This window comes from Oryctolagus cuniculus, chromosome 13 (assembly GCF_051225735.1).
Source record: "Oryctolagus cuniculus isolate XC-2025 breed Fujian yellow rabbit chromosome 13, ASM5122573v1, whole genome shotgun sequence".
NCBI lineage: Eukaryota > Metazoa > Chordata > Mammalia > Lagomorpha > Leporidae > Oryctolagus > Oryctolagus cuniculus.
Window position 1 is genome coordinate 96,057,687 of NC_142879.1, and position 27,139 is coordinate 96,084,825.

Genomic DNA, 27,139 nt, shown 5'->3' on the forward strand with positions numbered 1-27,139 from the left:
TAGATTAATGCTTGGAAAATTGAGCATATTTACAGTGTTGAGTTTTCCAATCTATGAGCATCATCTATCTATCTATTTTTTACATGTCTTGTTTCAATGATATTTATGGTAAATTTGTGGATTATACAATTCTTGTGGATATTTCTCTAGTTTTTTAGTATATTTCCATGCTATTTGGTTATTTAGTTCTTAAGCTTTGATGTTGCCATAAAAACACCATTCTATTTATACAGACCTTGTATTGTTGAGCAAACTTGATAAATTACTTTTATTTATTTATGAATTTATTTTGAAACACACACACATACACAGAGAGAGAGAGAGAAAGGAGAGAGAAAGAGAAAGAGAGATAGAGATGAGAGAGAGAGAGAGAGAGAGAGATGAGGCAGAGATTTCTCATCCATTGGGTCACTTGCAAATAACTGAGCTGAGGCAAAGCGAAGAGCTTAGAACACAATTCAGGCTTCTTATGTAGATAATAGGAACACAATTATTTGTGTTACCGCCATTGCCTCCCCAGGGCTGCATTAAGAGGGAGCTGAAATCAGGAGAGGGATCCAGGAATCTAACCCAGCACACAGATATATGGGAAGTAGATATATTAACTTCTAGGCTGAATATTCACTTCAACAAAGTTTCTTAGAAATTTTCAAAAATAATTTCCAATGCTTTATGTTCATCACAACATCTGAAACTGATGAGGGTTTCTTATTCTTTCTATTATGTATCATCTTGCATTTATTTTTCTTGCCTTATTTCACCTTCCCATTCCTTATTTGTTGAGAGTCAATGTATCAAGTTGTACACTTGAATAAAAAAATTTCTGTAATTCTTGAGTTGTTCATATGATTTTACTTTTTTACTCTGACAGTGTATTGAGTTATAATTACTGATTTTAATTAATAATTCATCTTACACTTATGATTGATTTATTATGAATTATACTGATATTTTGCTTACTTTTAAGAAACTTTTGTTTATTTTATTTATATGAAAAGCAGAGTAAAAGACAGACAGAAGGAGAGAGAGAGAGAGAGATCTTCCATCTGCTGATTCACTGTTCAAATGTCTACAACAGCCAGAGCTGGGATGACCAAAGTCAGGAGTCCCAAACTCTGAGTCTCCCACATGTGTGGCTGGAGCCTAATAAATCAAGTCATCATCACTGCCTTCTATGGTGTACATTAGCTAGAATCTGGATCTGAACCAGAATGAGAACTCAAATTTAGGCTCTCCAAAATGAAATTTTGACTGCCCAAGCACTATTTTTTTATGATTTTTGATTTATTTATTAGAGAATTGGAACTACAGACAGAGAGAGCGAGAGACACAGTGAGATATCTTCCATTAACTGGGTCACTCCACAAAAGGCCACAACGGCCAGAGCTGGGCAATCTGAAGTCAGGATCCAGGAGCTTTTTGTAGCTCTCCCCACATGGATTCTGGGCCCAAGCACTTGGCCATCTTCTACTGCTTTCTCAGGCCAAAGCAGAGAGCTGGGTGGGAAGTGGAGCAGCTGGGACTTGAACCGTGCCCACACTGGCTGCTGGTGCCAGCAGGTGGAGGCTCGGCCTGCTGTACCACAGTGCTGGCCCCACAAGGACTATCTAACCACTGCATTAAATGCCTGCCAGTTATGTTTTCTCAACTAAACTTATGAATGACATTAATTTCTTTCTTGTGCTCTACTCCACATGTTTTAGCATGAGAAGCAACCTGGCCTCATTCAATGAACTGTTAAAACTACTACTTATGTTTTGTTCATTCACTGGACATTTCTTTCCTATTTAAATTTGGTGGCATTGAGTGATGAAGCCATGTGGACTTAGAAGCTTCCATAAGTTTCCTGTCTCTCTTCTTGTGAGATGATTTTAACTTATGAACTTATTTTTAAATAGTTTTGAAATATTCTATGTATTCTTGTATTCTATATATTATATATCTTGTGTTATTGTATTCTATATATTTTTGTAAATATTTTTATATTCTTGAAAAATCTCAAAATGTTTGTATTTATTCAATTTTTTCTCATATGATCTTCAAAAAGACCTGAGTTCTGGCATTCTTTTTTCTTCCTACTACTGTATATTCTGATATTTTCTGTTTATATTATATTTGCCTCCAAGCCTATTTGAAAATTACTGTTCTGCTCTTAATGAAAAAGACTTCGTTATATAATGCACAGGTTTTCATTTTGGAATTTTTCTGTATGTAAATTTAGAGTTCTTGTAAGTACAGAAAGGTTATCAAAACTTGTTATCTATTGTGCCTCCCACATTGCCTATTATTGAAGCCAGAGCTGTCCCAGTAGCAGTTTCTGGGGTGCTAGAATTATCCTATATCTGTGCTGTACACAGAGATAGTCATTAGTCCCACATCACCATTGAACTTTTCAAATGGATAATGCCACTAATTTTATTTTATTTTAATTTGCTTGTACATGCTTAACTAATCTACAGATGGCTATGGAATTCAGCAATCAAATGTGTAAATAAAACAATATCAAATGGATAAAATCCACATGTATTTATTTTCAATGTTAGCATATTGATGGGATTTCTGAATTATAAGGGTAAAATGAAAAATGTTTATCCATTCTTCATGGAAAATGAAATTTGGAAATGTTTTCTAATTCTTTTAATATTAATTACCTAAAATTAAAAGCAAAATTCTTCATCCACTCCATCATTACATTAAATAAAATCTCTCATTTATCAGACAAAAATACATGTCTGAAGTAGAGACTTAGAGGTTGGAAAGAAACTATCTCTGTTCATTTCAAATTAAAATTTCTCATTTTGATCCAAGTCCAAATGTCACCTTCCTTATCTTATATTCTGGTCAAGGGGAGTAACACTTTAGGAAGATGAATGGCTATATATGTCAACGAATGAATGGTATAGCCATCTGTCTTGTGAGACAGGATGTAGAATCTCATAGACACAGGTGTTCAAGGACATTCACTTGACTCACCTTGAATGCTGCTGAAGCCACCTAGGTTATTATGTGGCAATGAGAAAAAGTCTTCTGCTTTTCCCTGCCTAGGGCCCAACGGCACGCTGGTGGTCTCTAGGATTTGTTGCTGGCACCCCCACTGCCTGCATCATGTAGGGAATTGTGCAAGGGAGGATGTGGGCAAGCTCACTCAGCTGGCAATGCCAAGGGACAGGAGACAGGAATGAAGGAAGGAAGTCCAGATTCCCACTGATGACCTGCATGTACTCCTGAAGATAGACTGTGAACTGGATCATCTCTGGAGCAAAGGAAGAGTAAGTGCCTAGAACCCAAGGCCCAGCTTGGCTGGGCTAGGACAAGTCTGGCTCAGTACCACTGGGCCCCATGCATGCATCAGGTTTTGTGTTACTCAGCTTCTGTGTACATAAAATTGTATAACTGGAATATAATGACTTCTCTCTCCTGCTTTCTTTTTTTTTTTTTTTGCTTTATTTTTTTTTTTTTTTTTAGATTTTATTTATTTATTTGAGGGGCAGAGTTACAGACAGTGAGAGGGAGAGACAGAGAGAAAGGTCTTCCTTCCATTGGTTCACTCCCCAAATGGCCGCAAGGGCCAGACCTGCGCCAATATGAAGCCAGGAGCCAGGAAGTTCTTCCAGGTCTCCCATGTGGGTGCAGGGGCTTAAGGACTTGGGCCATCTTCCACTGCCTTCCCAGGCCTTAGCAGAGAGCTGGATTGGAAGAGGAGCAGCCGGGACTAGAACCGGCACCCATATGGGATGCCAGCGCCACAGGCGGAGGATTAACCTACTGCGCGACGATGCCGGCCCCTCTCCTGCTTTCAAATCACTGTGTGTCTGTGGGAAACCTCTGCTCATGCTAAGCAATGTGCTCAAAAGATCTCTAGGTAGAAATGAAAACAAGCCACCTTTTTTTTTTCCTTCCCTATATAGTTTACTTTTTCCATTAGCCTGACATCTGTTAATTCTTTCTTGTGTTTAGCCTTGCTTCTAAAAACGTACTTCAGAATTTTGCATATATGAAATAATCCAACAGCTATTCTTACACACAGGCAATGATAAACTTCTATTTACAATAGAAGGCAAGCACATTAATTAGGAATGATCACAATAAGCTGTTCAAAGCAACTGTTTAAAAATGCTTAAGGAACCAGAGTTATGGCACAGCCTGGGAAGACAATGGAGGGTGGCTCAAGTGCTTGGGTCTTTGCCATCCATGTAGGAGATCTGGATGGAGTTGCAGGTTCCTGGCTTCAACCTGGCCCAGCCTTGGCTGTTGTGGCCATTTAGGAAGTGAGCCACCATATGGGAGACATCTGTTTCTTCCTCCCTTTCTGTCATTCTGACTTCCAAATACATAAATAAATAAATCTTGGAAAAAATGAAATACTATAAAAACATTAACTAAAATTTATGCTTCAACTCTGAATAATCAACTCTTTTCATGAGGGCTATTATCAAATTTAGATATTTAGAAAATAACACCTCAATTCCCCCTAAATGAAAACAAAGTAAAATAGGAAAAAAATAAAATTAAAAATCTTAATATAATGCAGAAACAACTATAGCAGAGAGAGAAGCTGACTAAAAAAATATGTAATCAATACTTTCTCTGTAAGATTGGGAATGTCCAGCCTATAAGCTTGAAATCTTGTTCTAGCCCTGCCAATGGAACCTCAGGTAGGACTTGAAATTCAGTCCATCTATAGCAGGCTAATTGTTAAGTCAATAATTTTGGATGTCCCTCAAATGATGTTATAAATATCCAAATGGGGGGCCTGTGCCGTGGCTCACTTGGTTAATCCTCCGCCTGCGGCACCGGCATCCCATATGGGTGCCGGGTTCTAGTCCCAGTTGCTCCTCTTCCAGTCCAGCTCTCTGCTGTGGCCCGGGAGGGCAGTGCAGGATGGCCCAAGTGCTTGTGCCCCTGCACCCACATGGGAGACCAGGAGGCAGCACCTGACTCCTGGCTTTGGATGGGCACAGGTTTGGCCATAGCGGCCATTTGGGGGGTGAACCAATGGAAGGAAGACCTTTCTCTCTGTCTCCCTCTCTCTCACTGTCTGTAACTCTACCTGTCAAATAAAAAAATAATAATAATAAAAAATACAATTGGCACTTGGCAAATAAAAGGCTCCTAATCCCTGCTATATATTTTTTATATTTGATTTATTTATTTGAAAGGAGAATTACAGAGAGAAAGGATTTTCCATCTGTTGATTCACTCTCTAATGGCCACAATGGCCAGGCCTGGGTCAGGCCAACTCCTGGAGTCAGGAGCTTCTGCTATGTTTCCCACATGGGTGCAGAGGCCCAACCACTTGGGCCTTCTTTTCACTGTTTTCCCAGGTGCATTAGCAGGGAGCTGGATCAGAAGTGGAATGGCTGGGCCAGCGCTGTGGCACAGAGGGTTAATGACCTGGCCTGAAGCACCGGCATCCCATATGGGCACCAGTTCGAGACCCGGCTGCTCCACTTCCAATCCAGCTCTCTGGTATGGCCTGGGAAAGCAGTAGAAGATGGCCCAAGTCCTTGGGACCCTGCACCCGCATGTGAAATCCAGAAGAAGCTCCTGGCTCCTGGCTCCGGATCTGCACAGCTCCAGCCGTTGTGGCCATCTGGGGAGTGAACCAGCGTTTGGAAGACCTCTCTCTGTCTCTACCTCTCTGTGTAACTCTGTCTTTCAAATAAATAAAATAAATCTTTAAATAAATCTTTAAATAAATAAATAAAAATCTCTATAAAGCCTCTTTTAAACGATTTAATGTCAACCTTCCATAGATGCCATCTTTTCATTTCCCCCATCCCAATTTAACTGTTCTCAACTATAGAGTTTTATGTCTTTATTGTCTTTATTATTTTCAAGCTCTGATATTTATGAAAATAAAAAGATGCATTTTGAAGCAGGTTATGTTTGGCAGTCAGTGTGCTTCATGCCTCCCAAAGGTTTCTGAGGGTTCAACCCATTCCCAAATTCCAGTTAAATATGTATTTTGCATTTCATTTAGTTTTCAAAGCAGTTCATTGCATATTCTAAAGTGCTCTAGAATGTTGGCAGTAGGAATTTAACAACAATGAAGCAAGCAACTTGGTGAAGGATGCTGATAGAATTTGGGTAAAATTAAATAAGAAAACAGATTCCATGCAACTGTAAAGAATTTAGTATATTGTTGATACTGAGTGAATATCTCTCCTGTCTTCACTCAGTAATATAAATGATAATAGTCAAACTTCCTGAGAATGAATACAAATATATAACATATGCATTGCCTTTGCAAACATTCAAATTCAGAACTTTAAAATATATATGTATATATATGCACACACACTGTGTATTTGCTAACCATATATTTGTAGGCAACATTTTTGTGATGCTATGTTTGTAAAAGTGGTTTAATATCATCAAGTAATTCAATTAAGCCAATTCACATCATATCTTACATACACATTTCAAGCTTTAATTTTATTTCCTCAGACTGGTATATGCTTACATTTATAAATAAAATATTTATGACGTTTCACTTTATTTTTGACATTCAAATAACCTTGAATTTATGAAAGATAAATCCAAAACTCCTAAACATGAAACTCATACTTACGAAATACTTACGAAAGACAATACTTCTTTTATTTCTTTAGAAAAACATAGCTCTACAAAGAATACCTTAACATTCAGCCAATTTTTAATTTATATGAAATAATACCTATAAAGGGACTATTTATGAGTTAATAAATTTGAAATTTCCTATATCACTTACCATTCGTAATGATTATTACATTTATAACATGCCCCAAATTGTCCTGCTGATTAATGCAAATGTTAATAATTAAGGCTGTAAAGGAAGTTCTAATATATTGAACTTGGTAACTCTAGCATATTGTCCAAATATGTGTCATAGTATCTAGCTATCACCATATACTTTATAAGAATTATATTTGCTCTTATAAAGTCATATACATTTGTGTGTATACATAAATATTCATATAAGTACACAAATTTACCTATGATTTTCATATTTAATTATATTTTATAAATTTTATTAACATACATGTATGCAGTTTTTACATAAAAATGCATACTTATATATGGATGTGATATTTAAATCAACTGCTGACTTCAGATTCAAAAAGAATAAATGGAGTAGAGATTTAAAAAGAGAAATGAAAGTGCTAAGGATACCAAACAATATATAGAACATAAATTACTTTAAATAATTTAATCAGTTATACATTACATCACACATAGGCACGTGTATAATTGGAATAAAATTAATAATTCCTAAAATGTCATTACTCTTACATAATTTGTATAAAGAATACAACTATATTAACAAGTTTTTGTTACTGTAGTATAATTGTTATTGTATTATATTATTTTGTAATTTGCAATATTAGTTATAATATGTGTAGATACTAAACAATTCCTATTTTATTACTTAATTTGTAAAATTAAGAATTCTTCTTCTATGTTCTAAATAAAGTAGCCATTTTATTAACTGTGAATTTTATTTATTATAAGTGGTAAAGATAAAGAAAATCAAAAGGTCAATTGCAGGAGCTGGTGTCCTGCTGCAGCATGTTTAGCTGCCTGTTGCAATGCAGAACCTCCAATACTGGAGTTTCAGTTTGAGTGCTGGCTGCTCCCTGCTAATGTGCCAGGGAAGGCAGCAGAGGATGACTAAAGTGTATGTGGTATGGGCCTCGGACATTCTTCTGTTGCAGCCATTTGGGAAGTGAACCAGCAGATGGAAAAAAAATCTCTCTCTCTCTCAATATTAATCTCAATCTCCCTATCTCTGTAGCTTTGTCTTTACAAACTACACAAATCCACCCTTTCAGCTAGTCTAAAGCCCTTTGGGTATGAGTCTCCATTACTCTATTTTATTTGACAGCCCATAATTAATATTGTGCCTAGACTCATTGGTCATGACCCGCATCTTTCTCAGACTTTGCTTTTTAACACCATAAGACACTTCTAATTCAAGCACAGGAACAACTTCAAAAGAAGAATATTCAAAATACACACAAAAATTCTGAACTTGGTCTAGAGTTGAATGTCTTCCTTTCACCTCACTCAAGCTTTTCCAGCCTGATTCTCAAAGCACGGAAGACATTTTTGTCTCTCTAATATTTCTGATGCCACCCTCAATCCCTCATTGTGAAGTGTGATGAGTTGGGACAATGAAGGAGGAATCAGAGTACAGATATGTGGTCTTGGGACACAGCAAGTGATTCTTATGTGCTACTGTCTGTCTCTGATACATTCTCTGGAGTATGGCACATCAACCTGTTGCAGAATGCTCAGAGAAACACAACACCAAGGCTTTAGCAAGAAGCAGGATTGGCTGATTGATTTATACAGCATTAGGTCCAGTAGATGCATATCCAAAGATCTGAGGCTGGAACAAAGCATGGATTGCCTTATATACAATCTTAGTTCTTCTGTGTCCATTAAATGGTGACCTACATTCTAATGGGGTAATTTAGACTACAAGATCACTATGAGGTAGCTGTAAGTTTGTGCACATTTAGGTCACATTGCTCTTTCTTTGTTCTGGGAGAGTTCTTAATTTTCTATGTGATGCTGGAGTCCCTTCTGGTACACAGACCCAGTTGGCAAAGCAGATACATATGCCGTCGTTCAATAGAGAGGGTTTAAGCAAGGATTCGGTTCTGGTGTTACCAAAGGATCTTTGAGCTAATGCCACACTTCCTGCAGAGTCCTTCCAGAAACAGAAAGAAAGAATGAAATCATTTTCTCCTCTACTGTCTTCTGACGTCTCTCTAGGGCCTCCTCTTGTCCAATCACAGTCCTGCAGGGATGCAGTCTTGGGGAGAGGGGTTGGGGGAAATGCACTGCGGATCCTCATGGGTATCAGCGAGAGAAACAATCCATGACGAGTTCAGAACTGAGCCTCGGTGGAAACGCTGTTGGCAATATCTACTTTTGCTGTTCAGTGTCAGACTTAGACTGCTTACAATAATAATCACTTTGCAATTCCTCCACCTAGTTAGATGCAAAAGCTAATGTAGATGCACTCACTTCTTTCTAAAGGGGAGATGGAAACAACTAGAGAACCAATTTCCAGGTGATAACCATGATGTCCAGTTTTGCATATCTTTAACCTTTCCTTTCTATTTTGGCCAAAACCCCACATACATACTCTGTCACATTTGTTTTTGCTTTAGGAACTATCTTTTTCATATTCAAATCGAGTTTTAAAGAGTTTTTCTAACCAAAGCTAATTTAAACATATATGTATTATTTAAATCTGTTTTTTTATTTTTATTTATTTATTTATTTATTTTTTGACAGGCAGAGTGGACAGTGAGAGAGAGAGAGAGACAGAGAGAAAGGTCCTTCCCCGCCGCTGGTTCACCCTCCAATGGCCGCCATGGTCGGTGCTTCTAATGTATTTCTGAGTAATGAGATTTGGAAATGAAAACAAGCGTAGTTAATCTTTAGACTTGTGTCTACTCTGGGTCTCTCTCTCTCCGGTGGATCAGTGTCCTCTCTTGGAGTGGCCCAGCAGAGGACAGGAAGAGCAGGAGAGCCTGGGAACCTCCAGCATCAGGTTCGCAGAGGTCTGACTGCCGCATCTCTGACTCCTCAGGAGCAGTGGCAGGCTCTATTTCTCTTGTTTCTGTTACCAAGAGACTCAGGTCTGCAGCTGTACTCAGTCCCAATTCCTGAACAGAGGAGATATTCTTGGCCACTGTGTGCCCTCAGGTCCATCTTGGGGGACTAGAGAAAGCTTTTAAAACACTGGCAATGATGTCCTAGCTGTGTTTTTCCCCATCCCTCTTATTTTGAAAGGCTACAAGAGTTTGTTTTGAAATACGAGCACTACACAGATGCTGTTTGTAATTTGCCTGGACTCTCGTATTTTCAAAGATTAGGCTGGGTAATGTAATTGTCATGCGCTTCATGTAGGCCACTTTTTCTAATAGGAAGAAATGTAATTAGGCAACATCTGCAATCTATGAGCCAGCCATGTACATCATGTAGGAAAGGAATGGGAGCAGGTGACATTCAGTAGAGAACCCAGATTATCTCAGCTGCGATATTAGTTTGAAATGCCAGATGTTAGGCTCAACTGCTATCTTCTTCAATGTCTCGTGACTGTGGAGCCAGATTCCCTGGTCTCCTGTTAGGTTCTCAAGATGGCAGAAAATGTTGGACTGAGAGCAGTTAGGAGAAGGAAGTTCATGCTGACTTGGACTTAATTATTCTGCTTGGATAAAATAATATTGTACCCCTACACACACAACCCATTGTCTATGTTTCAGAATTATCCATCGCTATAATTTTTAGTTGAATGATTGTTAGGAAAAACAAACCTTTTCCTCAGATTTGACCTGGTTAACTTGCCTTGGGTATGGTGTTGATCTTATAAATATCATGAAAATATGCACTGCACTTACCAATGCTTAACTGAGAACTACCGAAGTGACTAGCATTTCCTTAAACATATGGGACAGTGGCCAGCGCCATGGCTCAATAAGCTAATCCTCCGCCTGCGGCACCAGCACACTGGATTCTAGTCCCGGTCCGGGCGCTGGATTCTGTCCTGGTTGCTCCTCTTCCTGTCCAGCTCTCTGCTGTGGCCTGGGAGTGCAGTGGATGATGGCCCAGGTGCTTGGGCCCTGCACCCCATGGGAGACCAGCAGAAGCACCTGACTCCTGGCTTCGGATCAGTGCGGTACGCCGGCCACAGTGGCCATTGAGGGGTGAACCAATGGAAAAAGGAAGACCTTTCTCTCTGTCTCTCTCTCTCACTGTCCACTCTGCCTGTCAAAAATAATAAATAAATAAATAAATAAATGAAAACATGTGAGATAGTACAAAATGAGACTTCAGTGTAGCAATGCGAAAGTCAAGTGGAAATGATGATGTCTAACTGACTAAAAGAAGCAAGAGGAACGTATAGCTACATAACACAAATCTATTTTTAAGTATTTCAAATACTGTTTATAACAAATAAATAACACAATTCAGAATTAATTTGTAATTAATTATTGAGAATTTAATTTGCAATGATTGGCTATACTAATGACAAAACTCAACTAGAAAAAGCAAAGTCATAATAATAGAGTTTATCATTATGTAATTAAAATCATCGTGTAAATCACTGGAAGTGTTAGCCTACTCAAAGAGCCCCAAAGATGATTACAGGTTTCTCAGTCAGTACAGTGACCATCTCAAACTGTATGACACTAACATATTAGCCAAAGTGCATTTATTATAGCTTTTTACCAACCTACGCGACTCTGATTTAAAGTCATGCATTCTAATGTGTTTTGACAAGTAAATTGCTTGCCTTTTTTCCATGATAGCCAACCACATAAATAATGCATGCATAGTAATAGCTAGAGCAATAATGTAAAAGTCAAGCATGAAGCACTAGCAGCATGTTAATGACAAAGGTGCTTTGGCCTCTGAAGAAGCAAGCTACAACCCAGAGAACTGACACACCTGAGGACATCCACTTTTCCCACAGTGCAACTGTGCTCAAATGCTCAGTTCTTTCTTTCTCCCTCTTACCTCTCCAATGTGAGGTATGAATATTTTTTTCTTTGAAAAGTCAAGGGGGAATGATACCGTTCCAATTTTATAAAGTACTTGATACTGCTTGCAGTTGTTTTCTGAACATAAAATAAGGGACCACATCTGAAAACTGATAATTGAAGTAAGTAATTATACAGAAGACAATTTTATCCTAAACTGGGATCTTTTCCCAGAAAGTATCATACAATGGACATCCTCCTAGAAATCTAACCATAAAATAAAGCAAAAGAAAAATTGTCAATAAAACTATATTTGTAGCAATACTCATGTTGTTTTCTAAGCTTTCTTTATATCTTTGTCAAATCAATGCTTAAGAATGTTATACTAGTGTAAATTTAATGATCTATGGTTACTTTAAAATTTACTGTGTATGGGTGAAATTATAATTTTTTCATTCAATTATTGTTTATAGCTGTTGTCAATATTCCCACTAAACTGGGTCTTTTTTGCTTTTTGCTTGGTAACCTTCTTATTTAGTGATGTTCTATGCCTTTTCACTATAATGTAAATTTTTAAAAACTGTTATCTCAAAAACTTAAAAAAAAAAAAAAAAGACTGGGGCCAGCACCATGGCTCACTTTGTTAATCCTCGGCCTGCTGTGGCAGCATCCCATATGGGTGCCAGTTCTAGTCCTGGTTGCTCCTCTTCCAGTCCAGCTCTCTGCTGTGGCCCGGGAAGGCAGTGGAGGATGGCCCAAGTGCTTGGGCCCTGCACCCACATGGGAGACCAGGAGAAAGCACCTGGCTCCTGGCTTCAGATCAGTGTAGCTCTGGCTGTGGCAGCCATTTGGGGGGTGAACCAATGGAAGGAAGACCTTTCTCTCTGTCTCTCTTTCTTGCTAACTCTATCTGTCAAATAAAAAAAAAATTAAAAAAAAGAGAAGAAGAAGGAAGGTAAGAGGGAAAGAGATGGAAGGAGGAAGGTAGGGAGGGAGGATGTTCTTAGAATTGGGTCTACAGAGTACATTGACACTAAAAACTAAAAATTAAAATAAAAAGTTTTTTTTTTAAATTTAAAAATACATCCTATTGGGTAATTGTGGTGCACATTTTTACCTTTGTCTTCTATTCTACATACTGGACTTCGTTTGAATGAAACAATACAGAACCTCTCATTAACCAACATGGCTTAATCATCAGTGTTATCATCACCATCATCACTACTGCTACTACTGTGTCAAAGGCACATCAAGTTGTATGAACAGTCCACATCCTTCCTTTCTAATCCCTGATTTTTTTTTTTTTATCTACAGCCCAATGGAAACAATTCAATTAAAACAGGATGGAGGATCGCTCTCTATGTGTCTTTCACTCTGCCTTTCAAATAAATAAGTAAATACATTAAAAAAGTTAAACAGAAAAATTGAGGCCAGCATTGTGGCAGAGTGGGTAAAGCTGCCACCAGTGAAACTGGCATTTGGAATGCGTGCCGGTTGGTGTCCTTGATGCTCCATTCTAATTCAGCTCACTGCTAAAGGCCTGGAAAAAGTAGTAGAAGATGGTCCAAGTATTTGGACTGCTGCCACCCACAAGGAAGACCCAGGTGAAGCCTCTGCTCCTGGTTTCTTTTCTAGATTTGTAAGAATCCAAGAGTAGTATCATTAGTGAACTTTGCCAATAAGATAATGCGTTAATTTATTGAATGTTTCCAAGGACCAAATGGAGAAATTTATACAGTTACATACTACTTTGTATAAAAATACAAACATACAAAATACATATATATATAATCACCAATTGATAAACTTGACCAGAGAAAAGTACTGACAGCCTGATATTGCAACATGATACAAAATACAAGTACAAAGTTGAGCATCTGTAGCTATGATACATTTAAAAAAAGATTTATTTATTTATTTGAAAGTCAGAGTTACAGACACAGAGAGAGGTAGAGACAGAGAGAGAGAGATTTTCCATCTGCTGGTTCACTCCCCAGTTGGCCGCAACTGCCGGAGCTGCACCGATCTGAAGCCATGAGCCAGGTGCTTCTTCCAGGTCTCCTGTGTTGGTGCAGGGGCCCAAGGACTTGGACCATTTTCTACTGCTTTCCCAGTCCATAGCAGAGAGCTGAATTGGAAGTGGACCAGCTGGGTCTCTGAACCAGGGCCCATATGGGATGCCACCACTGCAGGCAGCGACTTTACCTGCTACTCCACAGTGCCAGCCCTGCTATGATACTTTTTAGTCCATTTTCTTAATGCATTTTTGTTATTAAAACAACGGATTGTAGATAGACAGCCTCAGCATCATTACATAATGTAGTACAGCATGCTGTGCAAATCATAGAAACTATAGTTTCACACTCTAGATTTTATGTGACATAATTCATGTTAGGAAAATAATAAAAAAAAAGAAAAAAATAAAGCTCTGAATTGCTCAGTCATGCCTGTACCTAGATATAACATGATTTTTTTCTCAGACCTGTGATTTCAATTTAAATATGTTCTTTCCCCAAGGCCTCCCACAATTGTACAAGTTCTAATTGCTAAAATAAATCGATTACTTTTCAATACTTATGGCATTAGCTTTCCCTAATCAGTGGGGGCCAGATTGAGACGCTGTGGTAACAAACATGGCAGCCGTGTTAAATAAGCCTGGCTGTGGGCCAGGCCCAACCAGAGTTCTGAAGTGTAGGTTTAGAAATGTCGGCGGTAAAGGTGTCGTTTGAAAACAGAGAAGGCAACATCTGCTGGCCATACACTCACCTGTGGCCATGAGGGAGGCGGAAATTAACCTAATAACTCCAGTCATCCAGCTACAGAGATTCCAAAAAAGAATGTCGAGGTGATTTTTTATTCTTCTTGTCTGCCTACGATAAAGTACAGGAAGACAAAGGAGCTAAGGTGTGGGGAGCAATCCGGACTAGACTGAGTTACTGGAATTAAGACTTATTCTATGCATCTGCTCTACCACAATATGGCGCTGGGAGAGAAGAAAGAGGCTTCTACACAGCTGCCTCCAGTTCAACCAAGGAACTGTAGGACCTGCTCCTGGTTGGAGGAGAGCAGCGTGCTCGGCGTGTGGGTAGCAGAGTTGGGATTGGTGGAGGAGGACTATAAAGGAGGAGAGAGACGGCATGCACCAGGAACATCTATGGGGAACATCTAAGGGAACCCGTGCAGCCCCCGAGAGACCCGGCCGGCGGTGTGCCGTTCCCCTGCGGAAGTGGGGAATGCGGCCAGGGGGAACTGCCCTTCCACGGAGGTGGAAGGGATAGTAGCCAACCCGGGAAGAACCAGCAGCAAACCCGGGGAGGGCCGAGCAGACGAAAGAACAGCGCAGGGTTCAGTGTCGTTCCTCCATGAAGAGGGGGAGCGACACTAAGGAAGTTACTGTGCAATTTCTAAGAACAATTAAAGAAAAAAGACTCAATCCCAGACTTTCTGGTATGAAAATTATTTTTTAGATATTTATTTGTTTGTTTGAAAGTAAGAATTATAGAGGGAGAGACGGAGAGAGAGAGATCTTCCATCTGCTGGTTCACTTCCCATGTGGCCACAGGGGCTGGAACTGGGCCAGGCCGAAGCCAGGAACAAGGAGCTTCTTCCAGGTGTCCCACATAGGTGGTAAGTTCACCAGGATGGGGCCATCCTCCACTGCTTTTCCCAGGCCATCAGCAGGGAGCTGGATTGGAAATGGGGCAGCTGGCTCATGAACAGGCACATGGGATGCTAGTGTCAAAGGCAGCGGCTATACCTGCTGTGCCATAACGCTGACCACTCCTCCTCCCCTATTTTTTTTTTAATCTTCGTCCTCCCAATTGGCATGAGAATCTCAAAATTGAAAAAAGCCTGAAGAGAAAGATCAAAATGACTACTACTCTTAGGACCTAGGGAGAAATATACAAACCTAAGCAGCTCTAAGACCTTTGTTAAGATCACAGAAATGTTAACTTCGGAGCCCTATGAGCTGTCTGCTGGGATAAGGGTCTTACAAATTTTGATGTTTAGAGAAAAGTTCTGTCTTGAAGAGCTGGGGACATACTATCCAGAGACATAATTTAAAATTTTAAAAAAGAAATCTGGGCTCCCAACCTTCAATAGGCTCAGAAAGCCAGCCAGAAAAAGATTTTTTTTTTCTGAAAAAAAGCATAATTCAGACCATGCAGCCAGTATCCCAGATGACAGATACAAAAAGTGAGGAGAATCTACCTTCAGGGAGTTGAAGGAGGCCCTAATCAAAGAAGACCCCTAATCATTGAGCAGGTGAATTCATAACATAGGCTCATCTGTATTCCAAACTACTATACTGCAGGGAGAGGTAAGGAATTGTTACTGCCATGATGCTTTCTTTCATCCATTGAAGTTAACTATCCTCATCGTCCTGCTGGATACTATGTGTGTGTGAGGGGAAGCTAACTGGTCATTTTGTTCATGGGTCTTGCATCTCAGGCGTTGGTGCATGGCCTCACTCAGACTCTCTCAGCTTTGTGATCTCAAATCTTGATGTTCAGTCTGAAGAAACAAAGGACCAGGGATACTGTGGCAAGATGAGATACTGTGATAGTTTAAAGATAGCCTCAAATTATCTGCCTTTCTATCCACAAGAAGGTAGAGACTACTTTCCCTTAACTAAAGTCAAATCTGGCCCTTGATCAGAAATAAATAGTGGGGTTTCAATGCAGGGTCTTAGATGGTCAACAGCTAGGATGAATGGGTGAGTACATGGAATATGTACGGTAGTGGAAAAAAATAATCTCTGATACTATTGGCCAGCGCCATGGCTCACGCTTACGGCTCACCTCCACCGGCAGCGCCGGCACCCCAGGTTCTAGTCCCTGTTGGGGCACTGAATTCTGTCCCGGTTGCTCCTCTTCCAGTCCAGCTCTCTGCTGTGGCCTGGGAGGCCAGTGGAGGATGGCCCAAGGGCTTGGGCCCTGCACCCGCATGGGAGACCAGGAGGAAGCATCTGGCTCCTGGCTTCAGATCAGCGCAGCGCGCCGACCGCAACGAGCCGGCCATAGCGGCCACTTGGGGGATGAACCAACAGAAAAAGGAAGACCTTTCTCTCTGTCTCTCTCTCAGTGTCTTATTCTGCCTGTCAAAAAAAAAAAAAAAAAAAAAAAAAAAAAAAAAACCTCTGATACTAGAAAATTACTATATTCAAAATTATTCTGTCCGTTTTATTTTGTTACATCATCAGGATTATCCACATAATTGGTAGGATCATTTGTATTTTTACATCACCAATTCACAGAATTTTCTTAGATGTCATAATATAAATGATAGATTCATCTAATTTATCCTCTCTGTAAAAATGTTAGATATGTAACCCTTCTAGCTGTAGTTAGATTTAAGCACTTAGCCATTAACTCTTAATGAGTAAAACTGGATTGAGGGGCCAGTGCTGAGGCGTAGCGGGTGAAGCTGTGATCTATAGTGCTGGCATCCCATATGGCCGCCTGATCTAGTCCAGAATGCTCCTCTTCTTATCCAGCTCTCTGCTATGGCCTCAGAAATCAGTGGAAGATGGCCCACGTGTTTGGGTCTTGCACCAGTGTGGGAGACCAGCAAGAAATTCCTGGCTCCTGGCTTCGGATTGGTGCATCTCCGGCCGTTGCAGCCATCTGGGAAGTGAACTAGCAGTTGGAAGTCCTCTCTCTGCCTTTGTCTCTCTGTAACTCTGCCTTTCAAATAAAGAAATAAATAAACTAGATTGAAGACATTTTAAAAGTTCAAGATGATAAAATAATAATGTTGACAATTAGACAGGGCATGACAAATTGCTCATTAACGGAGTATTTCCCTTCGTTAACATTATTTTTCCAAATCTTATTATCTCTGAATTCCATTTTATTTGTTTATTCTTTTAGAAAATAATCCATTATTGCCCTCCTGCTATATTGTAAGCCATGTGCCAGGACCTAAGAATATAAAGATAAATATAATAATAATTTTCGATTCCCTATATATGTAGGATATATAGCTAAACTAAGAGAAAATGGAACACTTAAGACTGAAGAGTAAAGTAGAGCTCAAGTGGCAATAAAATCACTTTTAAAAATGTACTATTTTAGGAATATACATTGCCTGAGATTTGAAACATTTATCACACCTCCTACACATCTGCTATGAACAATTAGTTTGAAATGAGTGGCAGTGTACATTCATACAAATAGAGGTCTTCAAGTTTCATTTTTAAAAAGTGTTCCTGTAATTTACAATGACATCATTTTAATTTTGACATCTTAATACTGTCTCCACCGGTTTGCTTTGACTATGTTTTGTTGTGTTTTGACACTGTAGTTTTATTCCAAAGCCTTAGAATTTTAATTCTTTGTTTCACATCCAAGGCACAATAGCAATCGATGAAGATTTCTCCTGCTTTTGGAATGGAGAGAAGTACTCTTAGATTTGACTGATGACTTTTACTTTAGTGCCAAGTGAAATAAAGTGTATTTCACATATGTGACCCTGATATCTGCTCTTTCTCACTTGGATATATAAACATAGCCAACAATTAAAGACAAAGAAAATATTACTGAAACACATGGCTTCATTCCCTGTTTTAGGTTTGTATTATTGAACCCTCAGAGGGTAAAACTTGATGAAGAATGGTATCTTTAATTTCCCAAAGATGTATGAATTCACTTCTACAAATGGTCAAAGTCTGACATCACATACATTCAAAATTATAATGTGTTTCAAATGAAATATTCAGCAATGAGCTAGACTTAGAATCGGGTGGTCTAGCACACTTCTAGACCATTGGTCATAGGACAAAGCTCCCTTTCTGTGTATGCTGTCAGTCCTGTGGATCCAAGTGTCTCATGATTGAAAGTGACCTTAAGTGTAATGATGAACTTCATGTAGTAATAACTAATTTAAGGTCCTTTTTTTAAAAGTCTAGTTTTTTTTTGTTTTAAGAAATTTGTTAATGCATTAGATTCTTAGCGTCACAGCCAAAGCATGATGATCACTACAAGATAGTTCCTATCAAATCTGATGTTAATGTAATATTAGTACAAAGACAACAGAACCAATGACATTCATAGATATAATTCTAAGTATATAATACTTCCTTTCCTCCCTCCCTTTCCTTCTTTTCTTTCCTTCCTTTTATCTTTTCTTCTTTCTTTCCCTCCTTCCCTCCTTCCCTCCTTCCTTCCTTCCTTCCTTCCTTCCTTCCTTCCTTCCTTCCTTCCTTCCTTCTATAACATGTTTTTAATTTACATTATTTCCAAAGGCTTAATGCTTCACTAAATAAAGAGTTCAACAAGTAAAAAATAAAAGATCATGTTCAACAGATACATAGGCAAGGGTTATAATCAAAGGAAAAGATATTCATTTTGTTTATAACTGCAAATTTTAAAATATGGATCATCTAAACCATGGTAGTATATCTATCTATCTAACTATCATCTATCTATCCATCTATCTGAATATATTAGATAGCACAAATATGTTAAACTCTGTCTTTAAAAAACTTGAATCTCAGCTAAGTTGTCCAATAGGTCACATTTTATCTTTAGAATATGTTATATAAATGAAAATGCTTTACATCCTGTAAATTTATAAATAACAACTATCCTTATGGAATGATTCAAAATACAATTCACTGGTAATTTCCGATACAATTTCTATAGGACAGCTATATTAGAATCTATAGCTCTCTTATTCTGCAAAATAATACACACACCTTGCAAATATTGATGTAATAAGTGTGCTTATAAGGTGGGTTGAGTTCTTATACCATCCTAATAGATTTTCTCTGAACACATCTTTATACCATTACATCCTAATATTAAAGAAACGTAATTATGATGGCTGATTTCATGGATCAAAGTGGGCTAAGAAGTGCCCACGTAGCTAATGAAGCATTAATTCTTGTTTGCATGTGGAGGTTTTTGTGAAAGGGATTAGCATTGGAATAGGTGGACTGAATAGAGTATATTTGTCCTTACCAGTGTAAGTGAACATCATCATTACACTTAGAGTGTAACTGGAGGACAAAGGTAGAGAAAGGGGAGATTCTCTTTCTCTTCTCACTAGTACACCTGTGTTCTCCTGCCCTTGGACATCTAAGATCCTGGCTCTTGTGCCTTAGGACTCAGATGGTTGTTAGGTCACAACCTCCTCTGGTTCTCAGCCTACAAACTCAGCCTGAATTATTACCCTGGCTTTCCCAGTTCTCCACAATCACTGTACCAATTACTACAATAAATTCTCCCTTATATATCTATTTATAACTTAGGAGCTCTGCTTTCTAGAAACCCTCATAAATCAACAATTTAGAGTATTTCATTCCTGTAAAAATATTAAGTATAATAGTGATTCAGCTCAGTGAATTAGACTCCAAAAATATTTATTCTGCCACTTAATATGCTCATCATTATTTTAAATATAATATTAATAAATAAAGTAAGTAATGCCCCTTTTGTTCAATCAACTATGTAAAACATGATTAAAGGGGAGAGGACAGGGTTCTGTATGATTGCATACTGTGGCTGAATCCAAATGGTTGTTAGCACCTATAGTTGTATTCCTAAGCCATTGTAATGAACTATCCTAAAGCCTGTTTCACTTTATTACAAGCCATTTCAAATATTTTCCATGCTGTTTCCAAATCCTTTCCTAATTTTTTTTAGTTTTTTAATACTACTTAATAGCTTAGCATGCATGCATATGTGCCCCCTACACACACACACACACATACACACAATCATGCACACAAAGTTAGAAACATCTGAAAAACCAAGTCATATCACCAAGCAATAGGATACAGGTGAGCTTGGAAGGCATGGTCCAAATAAGCCTGATATGGTCAAGTAAGATACAAGGACATTCAGTTAACCTTTACCCTGTCTCAGGAAGTCATAGGAATTGTGCTGTGTCTTCCATATGTGAGAAGTATGGTCCTAAACTCCAGGTTTTACATGGCATATGTATGCATGGTTCTTAATTATGAAATGAATGCCTGCATATATTCTCTACGAAGAGAACCAAACAAACAAAAGAAAGCACAGAAAACGTGACGTGATCACATAACATTCCTCACTACCATTTCCAGAAGTAAGCCTGGTTCACTCTCTGATGCATGTTCTTACTGTCATTTTCTATACATTCTTATTTTTATGTGAATACACATAATCATGTAGTTTCTGAACATACATGGATTTAGGCCTCTTTATGTCACATGTCATTGTTATCAGAGTGATTGTCACTCTCTGTCTTTCAAAGTAAGATTTCTCAATAATCCAAGGATTTTTGTCAGCCACAAGACAGAAGTTTGTGTGTAACTCAAACGTTCTTTTAGAGAAATCTATGCTAAGGTTGGTGCTATGGCATAGCAGGTAAAGCCTCTGCCTGCAATGTCGATATCCCATATGGGCAATGGTTCGAGTCCCAGATTCTCCACTACCGATCTAGCTCTTTGCTACGGCCCCAGTCAGGGGTCACCGTGATCTGCTTCATCCTCATCCAGAACCAGGCGGGCAAGACGACCCACCTGGCAAGCCAAGTGGTACATACGGTTTGACGACGACGAGAAGCAAACGCCGATGGAAGAGGTGCAGGCTGTGGTCACCGTGCGCGACGCCAAGCACACCAATTTCGTGGAGTTCCGCAAGTTCAAGATCATCTACCGGCGTCTCGCGGGCCTCTACTTCTGCATCTGCGTGGACGTCGACGACAACAACCTGGCCTACCTGGCGGCCATCCACAGCTTCGTGGTCTTAAATGAGTATTTCCCTAACGTCTGTGAAATGGACCTGGTGGTCAGCTTCTACAAGGTCTACATGGTGGAGGAGATGTTCCTGGCGGGCGAGATCCGCGAGAGGAGCCAGACCAAGGTGCTGAAGCAGCCTCTGATGCCGCAGTCACTGGAGTGAGGCGCTGCCCCCAGGCGCCAGAAGGGACCCTGCTGGGCCCCCGGAGGGAGGAGACCGCACCCCTGCCTTGGGGCCACCGCGTGCATCCCGAAGAAGCATGCGGTTGTCATGTGAGGCCGTGCGTGTGTGTGCGCGTGTGCGTGCGAGTGCCTGGAGCCCTCAATAAACCTGTGGTCCCGCCCCCCAACCCCCCAAAAAATAGAGGAAGGTGGTCCAAGTCCTTGGGCCCCTAAACCCACGTGGGGAAACCACAAGAAGCTGTAGGTTCCTGGCTTCGGATCTGTCCAGCTCTGGCTACTGCCGACATTTGAGGAGTGAACCAACACATGGAAGATCTCTCTCTCTCTCTCTCCCTCTCTCTTTCTCTCTTTCCCCCTCTCTCTCTCGCTCTCCCTCTTGCTCTCTGCCTCTCTGTAACTCTGCCTTTCAAATAAATCTTAGAAAAAAAAGAAATCTATGCTAATTAATATCAAAATTAAAGAAATTATTACAATTAAAACCAACTTATAATCTTCCTTGGGCATCTGTATAAAAGAGAATTTTTAATTTATAATTTTTTAAGATTGATTTATTTATTTGAGAAGCAGAGTTACAGACAGAGGAAAAAATAGAGAGGTCTTCCACCCACAGATTCACACCCCAAATAGCCAAAACAGCCAGGAGCCAGGAGCCAGAAGCTTCTTCTGAGTATCCCATGTGGGTGCAGGACCAAAGCACTTGGGACATCTTGCACTGCTTTCCCAGGCCATTAGCAGAGAGCTGGATTAGAAGAAGAGCAGCTGTGACGTGAACTAGCACCCACATGGGATACTAGAGCCACAAGCAGAGGCTTAGCCACAGCACTGGACCCCTAATTTATAATTTTAAGCCATGTGTCCACGTGTTTAATCTTATAAGTTATAGTCTGCATGGTAACAAGTACCTACTTAGGAGCTTTCTCAAATCAGATTCTTGTTTATGCGTTTTTATATTTGCATTTATATTTTGCCAGATTCTTGGATAATTATTGATTTTCTTTTAACCAGGTATGTATTTCTTCAAAACACATTTAGTGGGCACCTGCTCTAAAACAATCATATGTTTTCTGAGAAACAACATTTCCAACACCCATCCAAAAATATGTTATGACAATGTAAATTGTTCCCATTTAGAAAGCACCAATATGTGAAGGCACCATTAAAAAAAGTGTTACTTCCTACTTCCCACTTAATACGAATTATACACACATATGTTGTTCAAGATGGGCCAATTTAAAATAGAGCCAAATTTAGAAGCATTGAGACATATGGTTTTCTCCCTTTTGTTTCAAGAATAAATGACAATATTTAAGCTTGCATACAAATATGCTTGTATATATATGTCAATTAATCTGGAAACATAATGTATAGTTGTAAACCATTTCTCACTCTGAATGTTAAAAGAAATCTACTAGAATAAGGTTTCTAATGTACCATTCATTGCATCTGATGTGGACAGCTCTGATGTCTACTTAACCCATCGCTAAAGGCAACCACAGAGGGAAGGAGTATGAAAAGGAGTCACAATTGCAGATGACAGCTATCATTATTTTTTTCCTTTTCCAGGTTTCTAATTTAGTGCTTTTTCCTCAAGAAATATTTACATACCCTGATTGGAGCAGAAAAATACTATTTGAATTTGTTTTCCAGAATGCCATAACAGAATGCCATAACAGAATACCACAAATTGAGTGGCTTAAGCAACAGGAAGTTATTTTCTCAGTTCTGGAACTGGAAGTCCATGACCAAAGTACTCACGGGTGTGGATTTGGTGCAGCAGTTAACTTGCCGCTTGGGGTGCTCACTTTCCAAATCAGAATGCCTAGCTTTGGCCTCTAGCTCTGCAGTTAATTCCTGCTTCCTGCAATGGAACACCCTGGGGGCAGCTGCTGATGGCTCCAGTGCTAAGTCTCTGCCAACCACGTGGGAGAGGTGAATTGAGCTCTCTGCCCGGGACCTAGACCTGGCTCGGCTACAGCTTTTGCAGGCACTGAGGGACTGAATCAGGGGGTGGAAATCTCTGTCTTTTTTTCCTTTCAAAGAAGTGAAAAATGAAAATAAAAAGGAAGTGTTGGCACGTTTGGTTTCTAATGAGAGACCTTTCCCTGGCTTTCATCTAGCTTCTCTGTCACTGTATCCTCATAGCATCTTCTCTCTGAGTAAACACATCCCTGGGGTCTCTCCATGCATCCAAATAATAGCCTCTTATAAGTATACCAGTAAGAATTAGGGGTCACCCTAATTATCTATTTTTTGTAATTATATATTTAAAGCTCCTTTCTCCAAATACAGAAACTTTTAGAGATACTAGGGCTTAGGACTTCAATATATGAGCTTGGGGTGATAGAATTCAGCCCATAGCAGAAATATGATCTGTATTGTAAAGTTCAGTTGCTTGATGTTTCAAAGATAGCTTCAACATTTTTTTTTCAGAATTCTATATTTTCTTGTAAATGAGATGCAGTTGTCCTTCTATCAAAGATGCATTTTTTTCTTCAACAATATACAGAATAAATGTTATGTGACTTTTGGGGATGAATCATAAGAGATGGCAGCACACCTGCCTCAAATCATAGGAATGGGGGCCGGCGCTGTGGTGCAGTGGGTTAATGTCCTGGCTTAAAGCACTGGCATCCCATATGGGCTCTGGTTTGGGACCTGGCTCCTCCACTTCCTGTCCAGCTCTCTGCTGTGGCCCGGGAGAGCAGTGGAAAATGGCCCAAGTCCTTGGGCCCCTGCACCCACGTGGAGACCAGGAGGAAGCTCTTTGCTCCTGGCTTCAGATGGGCACAGCTCCAGCCATTGAGGCCATCTGGGGAGTGAACCACCGGATGGAAGACCTCTCTCTCTCTCTCTCTCTCTCTGTCTCTCTTTCTTGCCTCTCCTCTCTCTATAACACTGACTTTCAAATAAATAAATCTTTTAAAAACATCATAGGAATGACAGAAGTAGGAAAGGCAAGTTACCGTTTAAGAAGCACGAGCACTTTCTGGCCTTCAGGTTGGATGGAACAGATCAAGTCATATGGTTAATAGGCTTGCTTTGAATCATCCTTGGCCAGGAACCAGCCATCTGATGAAGACAAAATTTAAGAAGATTCAACCTCAGAGAAAGCTAAAAGAGATAGCACTGACTTTGGAACAAGTAGTGGACAAAGCTAGAAGGGCTTTGATGGAACTGTTAAGAATTTCAGGGCATCATCTTTGAAGGCTGAAAACACTTTAACAAGGCTTTCTGTGAGATTTTCAAAGAAAGTTTAAAAAAAATGAAAGAAAAGTGGTATTGAAGCTGGAGGAAGACAGATCCTTCCTATGTACTGTGGGGAAATTGGTAATAATGATCTGAGACACCATGAGAAATAGCTTCATCCGCATAAGGAAAATCTGGACAGACTGTTAAGGTACTTTCAAATCTTGCAGCTTTGGGAAAACACAGGAGGAGAGATGATTACATAATGATCTATTCAGTTTCCAGTCAGAGTTTTATAAAATTAGAAAGGACCCACAATCATTCCCATTTGTAGAAAACTATTTCTTGTCTTTCTCTCACAAGGGAAGAAAGGGGCTTGCAGCAGAGGTCGAATCCTGGTTAGCACCAGGAAAGCATGGCTCCCTGGAGAAGATGTGGACAGGTTTGCCAGTAAGTCCACTTATATTCTTATCACATAGACCTCTTCAGAAAAGACTGAAGCCTCCTTGGGTATTAACAGAATGTCTTCCCCAGACCAAATGTGGAGCTTCTCAGAGAAGGAAGGGCAATGATCATCATCAGCTTCACAGGGAAAGTGAAAAGAATTCGTTTTCAAGATTGTGGTTCTGGAGTTTATCTAGTACAGGAAACCTCAATATTGTTCTAAGTCAAATTTTTCAGAAAAGTGTGCAAGTAGAAACAATGTGGTCTAGATTAACAGGTGTGATAAAGTGACAGACTTTTATCTGGATCAGCAGATGATGGAAAGTCACATCTAAGGAACAGGAGGGCATGATGCAGAGGGGAATCTAAATGTACAAAGTCATTGTCAAGTCCAGTGTGTTGAGGGTGATAGCAACATGCTGAGACAAACAATAGGCATGTCTGTGGGTAATGCATTAATAAAAACAGGTCCAAGTGACTTCCTATCCAACTCCTATTCTCTAGGAAAACTACATTACCTATAGGTTCAGAGCACAACTCAATGGAGTTGAGACTGAAGGCTCACACACACACACACACACACACCACATACCACACAAAAACTCATAGAAACACATGAAAACACACACATACTCACACACACACACTCAATGAACATGTACATACATACGTACTATAGCACACCCAGTTGGAGAGATTTCAGCAAGAAATATTCACATAGAAAGAAGGAAAAAAGGAAGGAAGAAGGGAGGGAGGAAGGGAGGGAGGGAAGTGAAGAGAGACAGAAGAAAAGATGCAAAGAACACTAGCATTTTAAACAGATGAGTTTCAAAATACCTTTGCATTATAGCACATTGCATGGCTTTCTATCATTTTTAATATTTTGAATTAATGAATGATGCTTTTGAAAAAAGATGTAATGAAATGTTTCAGGTTCAGTGAGGGGCAACATTTTTGGATCTATGTAATGTGATTTGTATAGAACAGATACTTTTTAGCATTACTAATAGGACCATTAGTTTTTCTTAAATTATATGTTTGAATATGATTTTCATGTTTTACAATATACTTTTATTTTTATTTTATTTATTTATTTTTTGACAGGCAGAGTGGACAGTGAGAGAGAGAGAGAGACAGAGAGAAAGGTCTTCCTTTTTCCATTGGTTCACCCTCCAATGGCCGCCGCAGCTGGCACGCTGCAGCCGGCGCACCGCGCTGATCCGATGGCAGGAGCCAGGTGCTTCTCCTGGTCTCCCATGGGGTGCAGGGCCCAAGGACTTGGGCCATCCTCTACTGCACTCCCTGGCCACAGCAGAGTGCTGGCCTGGAAGAGGGGCAACCGGGACAGAATCCGGCGCCCCGACCGGGACTAGAACCTGGTGTGCAGGCGCTGCAAGGCGGAGGATTAGCCTAGTGAGCTGCGGCACCTGCCCTACAATATACTTAATTCTAATTTTAATGTCTCTAGATACTCATGCCCTCTTTACATTGTCAACCTACCGAGTATGTGTGTCTGTGAGTATATCCCATGGCTGCTTTCCTTACAACAGACCTCAGTGTATGTAAAACTCAATGCATTGTGATTACAGCCTGTTTCAATTTAGGTTCTGGGATGGGATTGTCTTTTTTGTTTCCAAAAAGATATGCAAATAATAATTCAGTAGCTTTAATGGTTTAATATGACAATGCAATTATCTGGAGGCAGAATTCAACACGTCTTTATTATTATCTATTTTTGTGTAATCACTCAGCAAAACTTGACAGTTAGAATTACTGAGGGAAGATGTGATAACCAGAATAATAATTCTTCAACATTATGCATTTTGGCATAGGTTTTGATATGTGCACCTGCCAACAATTACTTTTCAGCCTAGAAAGAAGCTTCACTCTAAATATATGATCTATGGTTTAGAGAGGGCTCGTTGCCATTGCTTTGCACCCTATCAGATCAAACTGCCCCAAATTCACAGGCAAGTATCCATAAATGCATGTTTCTTATAAGTTGTACTACAGTTTATAGTTTTCATAGCATCACACATAGTAGGTACCCAAGAAAAAATTGCTATATTGATTATTTAAGTACATTTTTATTTACTGTGTTCTCTTTTATGTATTT

General features: G+C 39.6%; 1 pseudogene; it reads left to right on the forward strand.

Moving 5' to 3' along the window:
* Window positions 1–21,373, forward strand: part of LOC149122767 (AP-2 complex subunit sigma pseudogene) — a 44,571-nt pseudogene extending 23,198 nt beyond the window's left edge.
* Window positions 21,374–27,139: the final 5,766 nt, after the last annotated feature.